Below are 19,284 nucleotides of genomic sequence, written 5' to 3' on the forward strand. Positions count from 1 at the left end.
GTCTGGTGGAGCTATTGGACTGACAGGAAATTCGGAGCACTCAGGCGCTGGATGGTGGCAGGGCCAGAAATAGCCTAGATCATTACAGAGTTGGAAGAGCAGGCCACGAGGAGAGGACATGACGACATCAGGCATCTTCACCATGACCAGAAACCTTGAGTGCAGACAGCCTTTGTGAAGGATGTCTGGGTGCTTATAGAAGTGTTTCAAGAGATGAGAAATCCCTTTCTAGAGAGCTCTCAAGATTTACTGGTCCTTGACACGAGGGACATCGTGGAAACTCCAGTGGCAGAAACTGTGAGGAAGATTGAATCCCTTGTTGAAAAGCAATATATACAATGTTTGTTGAAGAAAGGCTGGAACTATGCATGCAGCCAGTTACAGACACACGAAATTCCTTGCGACTCATTTCGTTACCTCTGTGTCACCGGAGCATGGTTATGCCAGCAGCGGTTCTGCTATCATCAAGGATTTTAAAAAAAAACTTGGAACCCCTGCAAATGGAAGCACGGGGTTCCAGTAAATTACAAAGAAAGCGAATAAAATCTGTTGCAGTTCCTCATGTTTTTGTTTTGGTTTTACCCCAGTATGTATCTGACAAAGGCAAGCTCTGTGCCTCCCACAATTGCACCAGCCAGGTTGAAAAAACAAAATTCTGTCAACAACAAATTAAAAATCTGTTTCAACAAGAGGTGATCAAACAGTTTGCTTCATTTAAGACAAATATTCAGAATGAAGTATTACCAAGTGGTTATGTCGTTATTTTCAAAGAATCAAATACCCAGTTTCATTACATTGCCATTTCTGAAGACTCCACATTTGCACCCAAACTTCTGGCCTCTGTTATTGTTGCTGCTGCATGGAAGTTCAAGCATGTGTGTGTTTTGCAGTCCTGCTTTGCATAGTTCATTAAGCAACACTTCATTTCTCAATTTATAACAATCATTTCTAAGCTTATAAATTTACTGGCATTCTCTAAATCACTATGCAACAAGTCATTTGATAGTGTAAATCATACTCAGTTGTTAGAGTTAGCTGCATCATGTCTGGAGCAATGTGCGTCCATAGCCTAGATTTGACCCTTTGTGATGAAAATACATGTGTGCCTTTATTGAAATTTATTGTAGGCCTGCAACAAATATCTTTACTCCAAGTACCAAAAAACGCTCGACGCTATTTCACCAATACTATCACTACGGTACTGCATTTTTATGGCAACTGACCAGTTCATCCCTTTATAAAACATTGCAAATTTTTTTGTATTGCTTTGTCGAAGCCGTCTTTGTCAGCTTTCTACTGGAATGATTATTGATTTTGCAAAACTGGATTTAGGATACTTAAGATTACGAACATCTGAATTATCTCACTGGGAACAAATTGTCGTTTTGATGATAGACTAAGTGTATACTGCTCAGCATGTTGAACATACTTGCAACGTATGTGGTTGAAGTCGTTGAAAGCAGCAGAAAGAAATCGACTAGACACTGTTTTCTGCTGATAGACTGACTTGCGATAGTTGCAGTGAGGCGAGAAAGTACTGACATTTATGGTCCAATCAGTAAGTGGAAAATACAAAGATGTTGTTTGTCTCATATTCCAGTTGAAAAACTTGACACTAATTTGTTACAGAGTTGGTTTGAACGTGTGATGCTTGCAATCAATGATATCTTTTTGTGATTGCTGTATCTGCAGACAATCATGTCTGCAACAAGAAAGATAACATTTTTCTAATTTACATCATAGCAGTTTGTTTGGGTGTTTACTACATACTTTTAAAAGCTAAATTCATATAATTGTTTAAATAAAATGTTTTATTATACTTTCATTTTCATATGCTCGATAATCGATATATAGTCTCTTTAACTTATCTGAACAAAATAAAAACTCTTTAAAATAAAACAGTTAAAATGATTGCGAGAGCTAAATGGGCTGAGAATAGGGTCCCCTGCTATCTGGAACTGAAAGTACTTCAGTCAAAGACATTTTTAAGTTTGAAATGGGTTCATTATAATAAGAGATTGCCATCCTCAGGGTACATTGACACTGGGGAACTGAAATTAGACGCCCATCCAACTTGATGCTCCATACTAATTTGATGCCAGCTGTTCAGGTTTTTTATTTAAAACTGTTCAATGGAAACTATCAAAGCACTCTACACAGCTGTTAAGTTATTATTAGTCTATTCTAAGTGGTTGTCTGGTTGCACATTTTTTCGCAAATGTTTGCATTAGGGCTTAGCCTACATCAAGATTAAACTGTTTCTGTTGCTGAATTTTGTCTACAGAAAAGTGATGAAAAGATTACAGTTAGACTCTCCTATTTTGTTTGATAAGTTCATAGTTATTGTTGCTACTTTTGCCATCTTCTTGAAAACACAAACAGAGCTATTTTGCCTTTAGGGTCATTCCATTATATTTCAGGTCATGAAAAAACCCATACTCTTGGAAATGTTTCATACTTTGGCAGTAAGTTCACAATCATTAACTGAGCACACTAAAAAAAAATTTTTTGAAATTGATTAAGTTGTTTAGAAGTTGTGGGGGTTTGAAATTCACCACCTGACGGGGGTATCGTGGCCCCCGAAATTCAAATTTTGCTAATATCTCGTAATTTATAGCTAAAAAAACAACCAAAATATGCAGAATACCATTTTTGGGGGTAAGGAATCTGAATTTCCAGTCAAAATTGGTGAAAGGATATCATTTATAGATGAAAACAACGTTTCAAAAAATTTTGGGGGGATAACTTTGGGGGGTGCTTTGGTCATGTAGCCATGACCAAACTCAAAAATTTTTTTTCTGAAATTATTTACCTGTTCATGTTATGTCTTTATGATGAGTTATTTTAGTTGTTCCATGTGTTTTTTGAGAGGGACTGCAGTTTAAAACTGATACTCATTTTGGCAAAATTCCAATTTCTTTGACATGAAATTTTGGCATTTTTGAAACAGCAAATTGCAATGTCTGTCATCTGATAGTGATTTGTTTCAATCTATATGATCAAAAAAGTTAAAAGTATATATAATTAAATTCCATAGGTACAGCTTAGAAATTATTGAGTGAGCATCAAATAATAAAAATATACCAAATTGCACATCAGTCTAGTTAAAAAGTTTTTCAAGTTTGTTCAGTTCTTGCGAGCTAAAAGTGTAACTTCTACCATTGGATGTAGAAAGTAGAGTTAGCTTCAAAGTGCAGAAGTGGGTGGCATCTAGCATATATCGTCTTTTCTTGGCCAAAAAAAATATAAGGAAGGACCTTGAGGATGCATGAAAGATAACTTCATGTCATTTTTCTGTTCATTGAACTGAATAAAACTTAAAACTGAATAAAATAAACTTGGAACTGAACTGAATAAAAAAATGATTTCCAAATCAAACTTTTCAACAAGTCCTTTCCTTCTGAATAATAAAAACATCATAGGCCCAGCCAGGCAGTTTTCTACTTCAATAAAAAGTTAGTTCAGAAATGATAAGGGTGCAGGACTGCAGGTGCTGGTTTGATAAGAAACGGTAGTAAAATCTTGATCAGACTGGCTGTGTGATATCAGCTGAATAATAAAACATTGGTAGATTGAGTGACAGATAAAACAAGTTTGTTATCTTTATCCTGCATTGCAGGGAAAGTGGACTTGTGCGCTATGCATCTTGACCTGACTCACGCTGCAGCCGACGGTACGGTAATGTCTGTTTCCGGGTGTCTACTTTACTTGTGACTTAAATTTGGTACTACCCATTACTCAAAATCGATCACTAGGTAGAGGCGATTATCGTAAAGTTTCTTGCCCAGTGAAACAACAGCAAATGCGGGTGGCTGGAGTCGAACACGCAGGCTCTCGACTGCGAGCCCAATGCACTAACCACTTGGCCACTGCTGCCGACTAAAAGTGTTAAAGACACTAAGTCTTAAAGAAATGGACCATAATATGGCTCAACCCTGCAAACATTGTGACAAACCATCAGTTATGTTTCAATTCATCATCATCATAATCCATCGTCAGTTTGTTCCCCACTAGTGGGGGTGGCCGATTGTTTCCGCGCTGCAATCGTTTCAATTATTTTCATTTTTTTTATATGTATGGGTTGATATTTTCTAAGTTGAATATTATGGTTTATGCAAAACTTACATCAATCAAATTTCCTGAAAATATTATATTAGGCAGTGGCTATTTGACCGGCTCCGGTCTTTGAATCTGAAACACTATTTGACCGGTCATGACGTCACTACATAAGCACTTTTTTCTTTCAAAGCAAAAGACGATAAGCGCCTTAAGTTTTAAATTCAAGACGTTTTCTTCAACTGAGTCCGTGGCGCATGCGTAACGTCTCCGGCTGCCATTCTAGAGGGATTGAGTTCGATACTATCCGTAAGCGTTCTTTTTTTTTTTTTTTTTTAACTATAAAAGGAAACAAACTGATATGAATGAATCAACAAGTGAATAAAAAAGTTTCAAAACGAATTAAAAAAGTTTTTTCTAGTCTTTATTTTTAACAAATTCCTTTCATTTCTTAGCACAAATTCTCTGAAAAAATCACACCTTCTAATAGGCTGTAAGATAACGTTTCGCTGAAGTCCGAAGTTAAAAATTAAATCCAGTCTCATTGTCGCACAACAATCAGTCAAGTTTCAAATCATCATCTCAACCAACCCTTCAAGACAACTTTCCACTTTCACTTTACTACGCTACACTGAAGAGGTCGGGAGATCGAAACACTGGCCTTTGTCCGTAGTTGCTTTTCATAATGTCTTTTTAGACATTCTTTTTGGGTCAATAATGTCTTTTTAGATATTACTTTTAAAGAAATAAAAAGGAGTCAAAAGGCATGTAAATTTCACTCTGTGTGGAGCTACATGTACTTGAGAGGTTAACTGTTATTCTTTTATTCACAAATTAAAAAAACTTAACTTTATTACTCACATTTGGAAAGATTTAAAAAAATGGGCTGTAGGCTACTCAAATTAAAAATTGACTACAAAAATGCACTTTGGGTCAAAATTTAGTTAAAAAAAAAAAAAAAAGAACGCTTCCGGATAGTATCGAACTCATTCCCTCTAGAATGACAGCCCGAGACGTTACGTATGCGCCACGGACTCAGTTGAATAAAACGTGTTGAATTTAAAACTTAACGCGCTTATCGTCTTTTGCTTTAAAAGAGAAAAAGAAAAAAGTGCTTATGTAGTGACGTCATGACCGGTCAAATAGTGTTTCAGATTCAAAGACCGGAGCCGGTCAAATAGCCACTGCCATTATATTATACTTCAATCGCTTTGTTTGAAAAAAAAAATTTTTTTTTTGGGATCATTTTCTCAACGCTCCGAAATATTCCCCCACACTTAGCGTATCAAAAATAAACTAAGAAAAACTTTAAACCTAAATTACCATTTGAAATGTTCATCTTAGCATATTTTTAATTGCAAAAATGAATTTCTTGGGTCTTAAATTGGTAAAATGCATGTTTTCAGTACGAAAATCGTTCAAGGCAAAGAGTTGTTGTCAAAAAATGAAATAATGGCTGCGCTCAGCTCCCAAAATCCTACTAGTGGCCGAAAATTCAAAGTGCTCTATCTCGGCCCCCAATGAAGATAGTTCAATTTTTTTTGCTATTTTCATCATTCTTTAGTATGTACAAAATAAGTAAAATCTGTGACTAGTGGTTACAAACTTTGAAAAAATCTGATGATTATAAATGGAATGCCCCACTGTACAATGTTAAAAAAGCATTTAAAATTTGCAAAATTTTAGAAAGAATTTTTACCACCAGTCTATGCAAGGAACAATATGGAACAACAAAATTGGAGGGTGTTTATTAAAATATAAGTCCAACTTAACATCCCCCCAAAAAAAATTGTTTTTTTTTTCTTCGGCTACATGGGAAAATTTCTCCCCAAAATATATACCTCAAAAAATGTTTATAATCAAATTACTCCAAAACTACATGTTTTTCTTATATTCTGTTTGCAAATTTGGATTCCTCATCCCCCAAAATGGTATTCTACATATTTTCATCAACTTCCTAGCTTCAGTATAACAGATATTGGGGCATTTTTACTCTTTGGAGCTGAAATACTGCCACCGTGTGGTTAAAATTGAAAGTGGTGTAACTTTAAAACTCCTCAACCAATTTCGAAATTTTTTTTTTTTGTTGAGCTCAGTGGATTGCCATCTCTCATATATGTCAAAATCAACCAAATCGGAGAGTATGGGTTGCATTTCCTCTAATTTTGACCTGAAATATAATGGAATGACCCCTTTGCATACATTTTGATAGATCTTTTCATGAGAAAATAGCTTTAAATTAAATGCATTAAACGTAGTGGAAACATCAAACTTGAAGTTTGAAAAATGCATTACAAGTACTCTACATGTCTAAAATTTATTGATTAATATAGAATGAAATACGATTTTTGCTTTTTTATTATTGTTTTTCTTAACCTGATATTGCAGTTACAGAAGGCAAATTTTTGCCTGTTGCTTTTGTAACTTTTTACAAATATTGTTTAAACAAAATGCCATCTATTGCTATATACCACCCATTACAGTATCACCATTTAAACTATATTATACTTTTTGTTTTATAGGAAATTGTTTGTTGATCTATGTGGTGGAAAGCTTTTGCACAGCATAGAGCATCCATCGAGAAAACAGAAAAAGCTGTTTTTATGTTTTGATTTTACGCATAATCTGAAGAAATTTACAACAATTCTGTAAAAAGAAAACGGTTGCATCTCCCTTGTGCTGGCCATGAGCACCTGCTTGGTCAGTCATGTTGTTACAGACGGTTGTTCGCCTGGTCAAACGTCATGTAGAAACCGTTCGGGTCTACTGAATATTACGTCATGGAAATTCCTAAAACATGAACCAAAATTGCACCATCGTCCGTAAGACTCGTGTCAGACCGGTTTAAACCTGTTTCAGTTTGAGACCTGTTTGGACATGAAATATTGCGTCACGAACTGCTCTCGTGCCTTTGAGTTATCACAAATTTTTCTGATTCATTCTCGAAGTTGTTTGTTGGAAGTCGGTCGCACATTTAACTGGTTTATTTGGTGCTTGCTAGCTGGACAAATTCTCCGTCTTTTATCCAAGTAATCTGTATCGTAGTGACAGTTTTAGAGGTGTAGGCATTGCATACCCATTTCGATAGCCGCGGGCTAATTTTACAGAAATGCACTGTTTGAAAAGAAGTTCAAGTGTGTGTTTCTTTGGTCATTATATACAGACGAACGGATTTGGGAATCTTATGTTACAATTTTCCCACGAAGAGATTAAGGTTTACCGCTGTGACCACATGTATTACAAAATTTTATCATTTGTCTCGTCTGTATGCTATGGAAGAAGACAAGGCATTAAAGGTTGCTAACAAACTAAAGAAATCCTCATTAAACCCAAGCAGCATTTCACGGACATCTTCACTGCATGCTCTCAGTAGGTTTTTAGTTAAAAGTAAGTTTATCACTTTTTACTTTGATATAACTGTTCTACAACTATTAGTGCTTTGTTTGAACTGATTTTTGTTGAAATGTGTGTTCTTTTAGCAATTTTTCATCAACAAAGGTTTTACTGTTACACCGGTGTCACTCCGGCTTTCTTGCAATGCAATGTTAGTACTTAGTAGGCTAGACAAGCATGTGATAATTTAGAGTTTTAGACACAGTATTTTTAGTTAGTTTTTATAGTATATTTTGTACTGAGAATGTAACATGGTATTTCTGCATGATGACATGGCTAACTACAAGCAAGCTTCTTTAGCTTTGATAATTCACATAGATCTACATGCTGTAATTTAGATAAAACATAGCTATCTAGTCAAAATAGGTTCTTGTTAAAAAAATTGGTTGTAGGGCTAGTTTTGAGTTGTTTTATTTAGGCTATATATTGGAGAATAATTGGCCAAATGAGTTAAAATGAAAAATCTTTCTTATAGGAACATCCTAAAAGCATTTCCAATAGCCTATTATGGGTTCTCGGAATCATGTCAGCATGGAGGATATATTTGAAATGATAAATGGAGATGACAGTGAGGTTGAAGGATTTGCGGAAGATAGTGACTCCGATGACGACTGGTGTCAAGATTCTCGGGTATTAGCCTAAGTAACTTGGTCACTAATTTAATGTGGTACTTATTTTTAAACTTCAAGATGATGAGACACCTCGACTTAGATTAGGGGTCGGCAACCATAGGGCCATGCAACACTAAGGCCATGCAACACTAAGGCCAAATTGCTACAAAACTTGCAAACTTTTTTGATCAACCGGACTAGTGCTAAAATATGAATTTTATTTTTAAAAATTTGTAAACGTTTGCTGTGACAAATACTCAAACACCTCACATAATCAAATAGTAGCATTATTGATAGAATCCATGCAAGGTCGCTTATGTGTGTGGGCCTGTGTTTCATTGTTTTGTGTACATGCTCAAACAGTAAAAGCCATCATTTTTACATAGATTCAATCTTTGCAGAAGTTCAATCAATGTAAAAATGATAGATTTTGCAGAACCTTAATTTTATTGAAAAACATGTTATTTTTGAAACTATTGCAGACTGTTGGTAAACATCAAAGTGACACTAGTGATGATGATCAACCTCTGTCTCACTTGATTCCACAAACAGCCAGCAGCTCATCCTTCAGATCAAGTGTATCCTATCAGTGGAGAAAGAAAGAGTTTGTTCCACCCAATACTACTTTTACTGGCCCTACAATCCAAACTCCTGATGATGAACAATTAAAATCTCCATTTGAATATTTTCAACAGTTTATAACTTCTGATATGATTGAAAACTTGGTAGAAAACACAAATTTATATAGTGTACAAAGATCTGGAAAAAATGTAAATACAAATACGAAAGAAATTGAACAAGTCATAGGTATGTTTTTTCGAATGGGACTCGTCAGAATGGGAAGTGTAAAGCAGTATTGGGAACATGACACTAACTATGAACCGGTATCCAGCGTGATGCCTCGTAATAGATTTCAGCAGCTATTGACTTTGCTTCACTTTGTTGATAATACTGGGGTGTCAGATATTGACAAAAAAGACAAGCTTTGGAAATTAAGGCCATAGTTGACTGGCATCAGGGAGCAATGTTTGAAAGTTACACCTGAAGAACACTGCTCAATTGATGAAATGATGTGCCAATATAGGAGGCAGACCAGCCCCATCAGACAATACATCAAAAGCAAACCTCACCCATGGGGATTCAAGGTATGGGGTAGAGCTGGTTTTAGCGTCATGTTTAGAATGATTTTGATGTATACCAGTAGTTCTCAAACTGTGCGTCGCGACGCCCTGGTGCGTCGTTTCAATTTTCCAAGGGCGTCGCAGAAGAGTTTCGTTTCGTAGATGAATTCAGTTTATCTTATAAAGATGAGGTTAATCCTTTGATTAGCAGTTTCAGTTGTCATCAAAGTTGATAACTTCATTAAAACACGCCCACTGAAGTCAAGAGTTTTAAAAAACTTTGTGGAGAAATGAATGCAGCGCATCGGAGTTTGCTCTTTTAATTTTCATCCAAGTGGCTTTCGCTTAAAAAATTCTTTGAACTTTTCTACGAATTGGTGGATGAACTTCAGGCTTTTTTTGCAGCAAGAAAATAATCCACTTGCAGATTGTTTAGCTCAGAACAATTTCTTATTGAAATTGGCTTACTTTACTTGTGTGATATCTTCACTATACTGAACATTTCTATGCAAGGGCCGAATAAAAATGACATTTCAGATAAAATTGCAGCATTTGTTAAAAAGCTGCTATTGTGGAAGGAAGATATAGCAAACCTGTCTGGAAGCTCTCGATATTTCACTTTCTTGTCCAATTTGCTTGAAAAGAAAAGTATGACGCTGCTTTCAAATTTGTGAAGCATATTTGGGCAACATTTGTCCAAGCTCGAGTCGAAATTTGCAAAATACTTCCCGAAAAATTTATCAAACTACGAATGGATTCGTGATCCTTTTGTCCAACCTACTCCACTGTCTTTACTGCACAAGAAAAAGAAGCCTACATTGACCTTTCTTGTGACAATTCCCTGAAAAGGATGTTTAATTCAGGAAATCCGGCAAATTTCTGGATTTCAATGAATGGCGATTATCCAGCTTTGGTGAAGAAAGCACTACGAATTATTATCCCATATGTCACGTCATATTTATGTGAAGCAAGATTTTCTGCCTTGGCGGTGATAAAAAGCAAATTTCGATCACCAATAAACACTGAAAGAAAAATGCGGGTGGCAATTTCAAAAATTCTCCCAAGATTTAATGAACTTTGTAAAAACAAACAAGCCCACACGTCACATTAAATAATATGCATTGCTTTTTGTTGTTGTATCAACAAACAAAACTTTAATAATAAGTTTCCTCATTAACTTTTATTTGCTGGTGCGTCGCAAGTCCAGAAAACTTTTCCAGAGGCGTCGCAACAAAAAAAAGTTTGAGAACCACTGATGTATACCAAGGGGGTGATGGAACACGTAGCCAACTCGGTCAAGGTGGAGATGTTATTATAAAATTAGTCTCTACATTAGAAAAAAGTTCCAATTATAAGGTGTTTGCAGACAATTTGTTTACTAGTCTCCCTCTTCTGGAAAAGCTCAATGCATATGGATTTTTATACTCTGGTACTGTTCGACAAAATCGATTGCGAAACTGCACTTTGGCAAGTGAAAAAGAACTTCAAAAACAAGGCCGAGGCTCAGTAGACCATCGAGTGGAAGTTAATCATAATATTGCTGCTGTGCGGTGGTATGACAAAAAGGCTGTCACCCTACTCTCCACCCAAACCTGCATTGATCCACAGAAGAACAGCAACAAATGGGACAAGAAAACAAAACAGCATGTACAAGTGGCTGTGCCATCCATAATTACTAACTACAACCAATACATGGGTGGGCATAGACATTAGGGTGTCCCACTTTTAGGCGACTTTTCAGGAAAATTAGGTTCGGGTCAAATTCTGACTGGATTTTCGTCACTGATTTAAAAAATGACGTTATTTTTTTCATTATGACGTCATCTTGATGCGCCAGCTAGCGGATTTTTTGCTATTTTGGCCTTATCACGAATATGGTAAGAGCTAGAGAGTTGGAACTTGCGCCAAAATGACCAGTAGGGACGATTTCCTATTTGTTGTCAATACAATATGAAATGCTAACTGCAACAGAAAAGGAATTATTTTGAAAAAACATGTTTTTGGTCATTTTTGGACAAAAAAAGTGAAACACGGCAATTTTGCTTGGGTTTTGCTACAGTGATGCTTTTATTTCGATTGTTAAGCTGCGCCACCTTGTTTTAAAATTAAGTACAGAGGTAGTAGCTTAACAATAGAATACAGTGACGCTTTTATTTCGATTGTTATGTCATAAACAGTACATTCTAAAATGAAAATGATGCAATGTTGCATCATTTTTGTTTGGGATATTTTGCAAACAAGATTCATAAATTTTGTCTGGCAGGTGGTTTGATGAACAGAATTAAGAAAATACCAAAACCTAAGCCCCAACATCTGAAAATCCGACAAGATTGTAAAGTTTCCATCACAGATATAGCCGCAAATCATTTAAAAGCCAAGATCTTATGGTTTTCTGAGCACAAGAAAGAAGCTAAAGATTCATCTTTTCGGAGCGACCTTATATGTCTTCTTGCTCTGGCAGCTCATTTATTGATGGATGTTCCAGGACATTTGAAACCCCTACTTTTTTATCCTCAAGAAGGCGTGTCCCATGCGCGTTGGATAACAACAGCGAGTGGTTACTTAAGAATCAAGAATGCTGATTTTTGGGTATTGTGTTGAGCCTCAGGATATCCCTAAACTTCAACGTATGGTTTCTTTCATTGTTTGTGTTTATTTGCCTGCATCTTTGGTCATCCATCTTAAACCTTCCGCTGCTGAAGGTCCCTCAATTGTACTGTTCACAAGAGATTTATTACTTGCAGATAAATATATCATGTTGATGAACCACTGAACCAGTATTCAACGCTGTTCTGATACATCGTTAAGCAATAGCATGCATCCCAATGGTTGAGCACTAAAAACGTTGCTTTAAGTTCCCGCGCTGAAGCTCCGCCTTTGCTGCTGATGCGGTAAGACAGAAAAATTTTCCAAGAACATTGATATCGAGCAGACGCTTTTGAAACGTGGCAACTTACATGATTTTTTCTTTGAAGAAAGTAAGATGGCTCCATGCATTGCATGTTTTTCATCTCCATCAGTGTTTTGGCGTATGATCGACAACAACAACAGAGCGCTTCATTGGAAGACTGAAAGGCGTTGTGAACGGCTTGATTCGAGATGACCAAGATGATTTGGCCAAAACAGACTTGCGCATTTGTGCTGCTTTGCACAGTATGGTGTGATAAATAATCCCATTGATCTGTGTTGTGTTGTTGAATAGTGGTTGTATTTGATAGATCTTTGAACTAAATGATCAAGGGTTTAGAGTTAGCTAGTATTAGTAATGTGGTTGTGTTGTTGTGTTGGTTGTTGTGTTGTTGTTGCTGTTGTTGTTGTTGTTGTTGTTGTATTGTTGTTGCAATGGTTGTTGTGTTGTTGAGTAGTGGTTGTGTTTGATAGATCTTTGAACTAAATGATCAAGGGTTTAAAGTTAGCTAGTATTAGTAATTGCAACATGCATGCAAAAATCAATGCTGAGGTAATTAATTCTAAATACAATATGCTAGTAGACTACTACCAAGTACCACTGTACTTAATTGTTAAACAATGTGGCGCAGCACAGCAACTTAATCGAAATAAAAGTGTCACTGTAGCAAAATTGCCATGTTTCTCATTTTTTTGTCCAAAAACATGTTTTTTCAAAATAACTCCTTTTCTGTTGCAGTTAGCGTTTCATATTGTGTTGACAACAAATACGAAATCGTCCCTACTGGTCATTTTGGCGCAAGTTCCAACTCTCTAGCTCTTACCATATTCGTGATAAGGCCAAAATAGCAAAAAATCCGCTAGCTGGCGCATCAAGATGACGTCATAATGAAAAAATAACGTCATTTTTGAAATCAGTGACAAAAATCCAGTCAGAATTTGACCCGAACCTAATTTTCCTGGAAAGTTGCCTAAAAGTGGGACACCCTAATAGACATGTTGGATTCATTTCTTGCCAAATATCGCTTCAGAATACGATCCCGAAGATGGTACATTTGTTTATTTTGGCACTTCGTTTATATTGGCCTGGTCAACAGTTGGCTGCTCTATAGAAGACACTACCGGTTGCTGGGACTACCTGAAAAAAAAATCCTACCTCAACGTCACTTTCAGGGCCAAGTTGCATCAGCCTTGATGTTGGTAAATACCTCCAGGAAGCGTGGCAGTCCTTCTGCTTCTGCATCACCTCTTCCTTTGAGTAAACGCATTACCTCTTCCTTTGGTTTCTAACCTTCCATGCGCAGATGTCAGAAAAGAACATTTCGCACTGGCCCACGAAAGTTGATAAGCGAGGACGATGTAGATTATGTGAAAAAAAAACAATACAAACACTTCATGCTCTAAATGTAATGTAAGATTGTGTTTTGTGGAAGGAAGAAATTGTTTTGTTGATTTCCATGTCTGAAATGCATACAGGCCCAGGCCTTACTAAATTTACAAGATTGATTGATCGGTTGTAGTGTTCAAAATTGAGATCTGTGTACAACTGTCCATTCGTTTTTCTTTTTTTGCTATTGTATTTTATTGGCCATTATTACGTTAATCTCCCAGACAACAAAATCTGTCATTTTTACGTTGATTCAACGTCTGCAAGCGTGGAATCAATGTAAAAATGGCTGATTTGTTGGTTGCGGTCAAAAAGTCAAAATGTACTGTAAATACTCGTTGTGACATATATACATATATATGTCACAAGGAAAAAAATCCCCCTAAAAATGATCAAATGTGTTTTTTGTACTAATTATTTGATGTACAAGATATGATCAGCCAAATAACTGAAAATAAAAATTTTCCAACTTGTTTATGTTGACCAACATAAACAATTATGTTAAATTATGTTGTTAATTATGTTAATTAAATTATGTTGTTCGACCAACCCTTCAAGACAACTTTCTACTTTTACTTTACTACGCTGAAGAGATCGGAAGATCGAAACACTGGCCTTTGTCCGTAGTTACTTTTCGTAATGTCTTTTTAGACATTCTTTTTGGGTCAATAATACTTTTAAAGAAATAAAAAAGAGTCAAAAGGCATGTAAATTTCACTCTGTGTGGAGCTACATGTACTTGAGAGGTTAACTGTTATTTTTTATTCACTTGTTGATTCATTTATATCAGTGTGTATCCTCTGGGGATCCTTCTCTTGTATCATGGGCCAATCCTATAGATGTTTGCTGGTACACCCCTTCATTTTCTTTGAATTTTGTTTATGTTGGTCTGGGTTCTGCGGCGAGAGCCCATGGCAGTTTTAAGCAAGCATTATATCCACATTAGCGAGAATGCTTTCAGATGTATGGCTCATGAAAGTTGGAGTCCACGCAATATTATCACACCTTTCAGGTTCCCTGGTTATCAGTGGTTTGCAGACGAGCTGGTCACTGTCAACGCTTACTTTGACACTTTACTGCATTCGCTATATACCAACTACGTCACTGCTCTATTGTATTTTAGGGTAGTCTTTTTATGCCCTTATTTTGGGTAACTGAAAGAAAACTGTCTGTTTTATTGCTTCATATCTACTGCACAGGTTTTAATTTGAATTTATGAATCCTATTATGATGCATGCTCATTTTGTTTTCTCTCATTGCTTGCCCTATTCATAATTAAAGTTTTGGGTAGAGCTTTCTTCTGCCTGATTACGTTGGCTACATGCCGACGAAAGCTTCGATATTCCATAAATACTGTACACAGTTAGTCAATATGGTACACTCTTGTACTTGTAGATAGATGACTGAGTGCCTCCTCATTGCTTCGTATCTTTACAATGTGGTGATTTGGCGTCGGCCCGCTCTTGTCAGCTATTTCTAGTTAGCCATTCCGTAGTTGTAGATATCCCTGATATCAACAATCGAAAACTTTATTCTGCCAATCTTGGTAACCGGCCCTGCGTCAAAACCCTCTACAGTAGAAGTATGCGAAACTACTAGGAGTAACCTATCAAAGGCTTTCTCAGACCATTTTCTGGTTAGCAATCCCATACTTGTAGATATCTCTGTTGTAGAGGCGTGACCTAGGCCGGTTACTCAGTTTGACAGAGTTAAGTTCCCGATTGTCGTTGAAGTTTTGTTTATGAAATTTTTCATCCATTAGGTGGCGTTGATGGTACTGTACTGAAATGCGTTGCTCAAGCGCACACCCCGAGAATCAAACTAGCGGCGCTTGATTATACAGTTTCTTTTTCCTTAAATACGAGCGTCTTTGTTCGTAAATTTAAGCACTTCACCAACTGAGCTGTCATGATTTAGATTCAACAATACATTCGAAAACTTCATTCTGTCAACCCAGATGCCGGGCCTGCAGCATTGATTCGAAGCCTCTGCAACAGTGGTTTTTAGCCTATGGGTAATTAGGTTGGTTGGTTGGTTTTGAATCTTTATCCTCCGACTGACAAAGCCTTGATAAGTTATTCCTGGTAGTTTCGCATACTTGTAGAGGCTCTTGACCCAGAGCCGGTTATCGAGATTGTCAGAGTGAAGATTTCCGATTGTTGAAGTCTTGCTGGGGAATTATTCCATTCACTAGGTGCCACTGAATGGAGAGCAGTCCTGAAATGCGTTGCTCTAGCGCACACCCCGAGAGTCGAACCAGCGCCGCGTAATTTTTAGCCGGACGCGTAACCACTGAGCTAACGGGGCGGAATTATTCTGAAATTACCCACATGTGGGTACTTTCAGGATAGCAGGTGGGTAGTCAGCTGAACCAAAATATTTAGAATTATACAGTACATGTAAAAAACAATGTCACTGCTGTAAGTGGTAAAGTTGTTTTAAGTGGCCAGCACCAGTATTGCACCAATTGTAGGCCTATACAAAAAACAAGAGCAAATGTCTGACTGAAACTATTGATGTCGTTCTTTACATTAAATGTTGTTTTTGTTGAATAACGCTGTTTTACATTTTTAATATGGCAAAATAGCTAATTGGATTAAATTAGATTTTGGGTAATGAGACTTTGATCTGGACAGAAATGGATAATAAGGGAAAAAAAGTTAAGAATCACTGCTCTACAAGCACGCGAAACTGCCAGAATTAATCTCTCAAAAAAACGTTTCTCGGTCCGACGATAAACATTTGCAAGACAACCCAAATGTAAATTGCAAAATTATGAAAACGAAGGCTGCGACTTTTCTCTTTAAAAAATTAAAAAAAGTGTCGGAATTGCTGATTGCAGTGTTCTTCTTGCTTTTGCCACCGAATGTATGTCCTTTTACCACCCCAGGTTCACAGTATTCCAGCACAGAACTGTTCAGACCGTGGATAAACATTCAAATCAACCACTGCACTGGAAGTCTACTAAGAAGCAACCAATTTTTGGCTTCATCATCCACGACACGCAGACCTTCCTCTCAGTTTTGTGGCTTGAAGATGGCGCAATCGTTGGTCTGATATATAATTGGTCTATAATTCAACATGAATTATAGACGTAATAGTATCACAACATATTTTTGCGGTGACAAGATAAAATTTTAGGGGTCGATTGCAAGCCTCCCGCATGGCTACGTCCCTGCTCAGCGCCACATTGGTAAGAAGAGGAGAGACCACTCCTGTAACACAACTGTTATGACATAAGAACTTACTTTTTTGCCCAAACTATGCATCAGGTTAACAAATTTGTGACGTTGTAGGATCCTTCATTTAGATTACGTTGTTCTGCGTCGTTTTTCCATTGTTGCGCACGTGTGTTATTCGCATTCTTTAGTTGGTAGGCCTAGTTCATTCTACACAACGTCATAGATGCGCACAACTAGTAGAACATTCAATCAACAAGCCAAACTTTTGGAGAAGGGAGTGTTCTACCTGACTGTCAGAAACCCTAAAAAGGTGAAGAGTTCAACTGATTGGTTAAGGTGGCTTTCGATACTACGTGGCATGAATTAGTGGTGCGATACTGATGAGCCCAGCCTCATGGGCGAAACACCTGTATATATCGCTATCGGACCTTACCACAATCGGATGCCAATGAACAAGTCAAACTTACGAAGGCTAACTTATATTGTGGTAGCATTTATATTTAGGACTCCCTTCAAATTTGGGATAAGTTGGAACCAAGGTTACCAAGTTGGGTTCAAATTTGAGGAGATAAAAAGCTGTAAGACACAAAATCGTAACACATGTTGGATAAATCGTTATGTTGAGTGTGATTATAATGTATTGTTGTGTTTGTGTCGCGAAGTGATTTTGCGTTGTTCCACCGCCTTCGGCAAAGGAATGTCTGAGTTTGTGCCGTGTATATGAGTCCGCTGTATGAAAAGTTTCATTGCTTTATGGGCGCCGTTGCAAGCCCTAGGAGGCATTCATTGTTTGTCTGACACTTTTTTGTTAAAGAACAGACTATGCCGAGTGGCTTGATCATAATGTAGCTTTGTCTTGCTTTTTCGTCGCAAGGATTTGTCGAACAACGCCGTTTGACATCATCACAGCAAGGCAGCTTTTGTATTCGTTGTATGGCGCTAGAGAGACGCTGCAGCATTGGCTCTGAAAGCATTTCTTTTCCGGCGGTGAGAACGGCAGAGCACTCACGTTTCTGATCTGGGTTGTTCATGATGATTTCTGAGAAAGGCAAAATTAATTCAATTACACGTCCGACTATAGAAGTATCTATTGACTTGTTTTGTAAGTCGACCTGTATAAAATGTAAAGGTACGATTTGTAATGAGGACAAAACTATTATAGCCTATACAACAGCTTCGATAGGCATAGGCTATACCATTCACAATCTCGTAAATGTTCATACAATAGTCTGAACAGTGGTTTAGAACCTGCAAATTAAACACATATGTAATAGATACACGACTTAAAATCAAACAGCAGTTTCATGCAGTAGGATAGATTATGTTTCGAGGGCACATGTATGCTTGCCCAATATAGGTTAGTACATGCCAACCATTAGATACGCGCATTTTTGCATGCCACGTTTTCAGTTGCAGTCATGTTCAACCGTGTACACTGTACAATAAAACAAAAAACGTTGAGCAGACAAAGTCTGGAAAGAGAAAAATTGAACCCAGCTAGAAATTTCAAGTAGATGCTACGGAGCTTGGGTCGTGTATGATACGTTAATTTTCACGTAGAAATGTCGATGCTATTTCACGTGTATTACACATAGGATATTTGGTGGTGAATTCTACGTGTTTTACACCCGCATTCCACCTAATTTCCGCGTAGCCTACAGATGATGCCTTTTGACCCATTCCTTCACAGTAGCTACAGCAATCGTTAGTTTACATTATCACCGCCAATTCCGATGGCTTACGTGTGGGAATTCGATAACTAACAAGCTTTAGGCTAACTGTTTGTAGCCTACTTTCTTTTAGTGGCATTTCATCATTGATTTTAATTAGTTAAGCCAAACATTCTAAGCTACATTTAATTAAATACAAATCTAAATATCAGTGGCGGCTGGTGCTGTTTGTGAGCAGTGACGCTGCAAATGACTTCGCGGGGGAGGTCTCTCCCCAGAAAAATTTGAAAAATCGCATTAAATTTGGTGCGTTCTGAGTATGTTTTTACCCCAAATTTTGAAAAAATGCATTCAAACTTTATTGAAAACTTGATGTATTCCTAAGCTGTATTTAACTTTACTAGTATTGAGCTTAGTCTGACTTGCATACAAGGTTCAAGTGATTTTGAGATGCCCTAGCACTTCCTATAACCTGTTAAATACCCCAACTCTACAGCTAACACTTCTACATTCATGGCTCATCGCTACTCTGCAAAATAAAAACTAACTTTAAAAAGTCTGCAAAGTTATTCGGTTAGGTGGGGCTGTTTTCTATGCAGCGCCAGCAGATTCAAAAATTGCTGTAAAATACCAAAAGAGGTGGAGCTTCAAGGATAATTTTTAGCCAATCAGAACGCTTGAAATCCAGAATCTCGGGCTACAATAAAGTTTGCCCAAAATCGGCGTTGCCAAACGAAACTTTTAATATTTTAATTTTCGATTCGCAATTCTTAAGTTAAAAAAGTAACCGGGTAGGACAAGCACAGAGGAAATCATATTTTCTCTTTCTTTCAGATGGGGCTGCATCCCCATGGCACGAGCCGCCACTGCTAAAGATTACAAGAAAATGAAAAAAAGTGGTCCATGGTTAATTTTTTTCTATTGGCGTGACAAGAAATGATATAAAAGCTTTTTGAT

This window comes from Aplidium turbinatum, chromosome 1 (assembly GCF_918807975.1).
Source record: "Aplidium turbinatum chromosome 1, kaAplTurb1.1, whole genome shotgun sequence".
Lineage (NCBI taxonomy): Eukaryota > Metazoa > Chordata > Ascidiacea > Aplousobranchia > Polyclinidae > Aplidium > Aplidium turbinatum.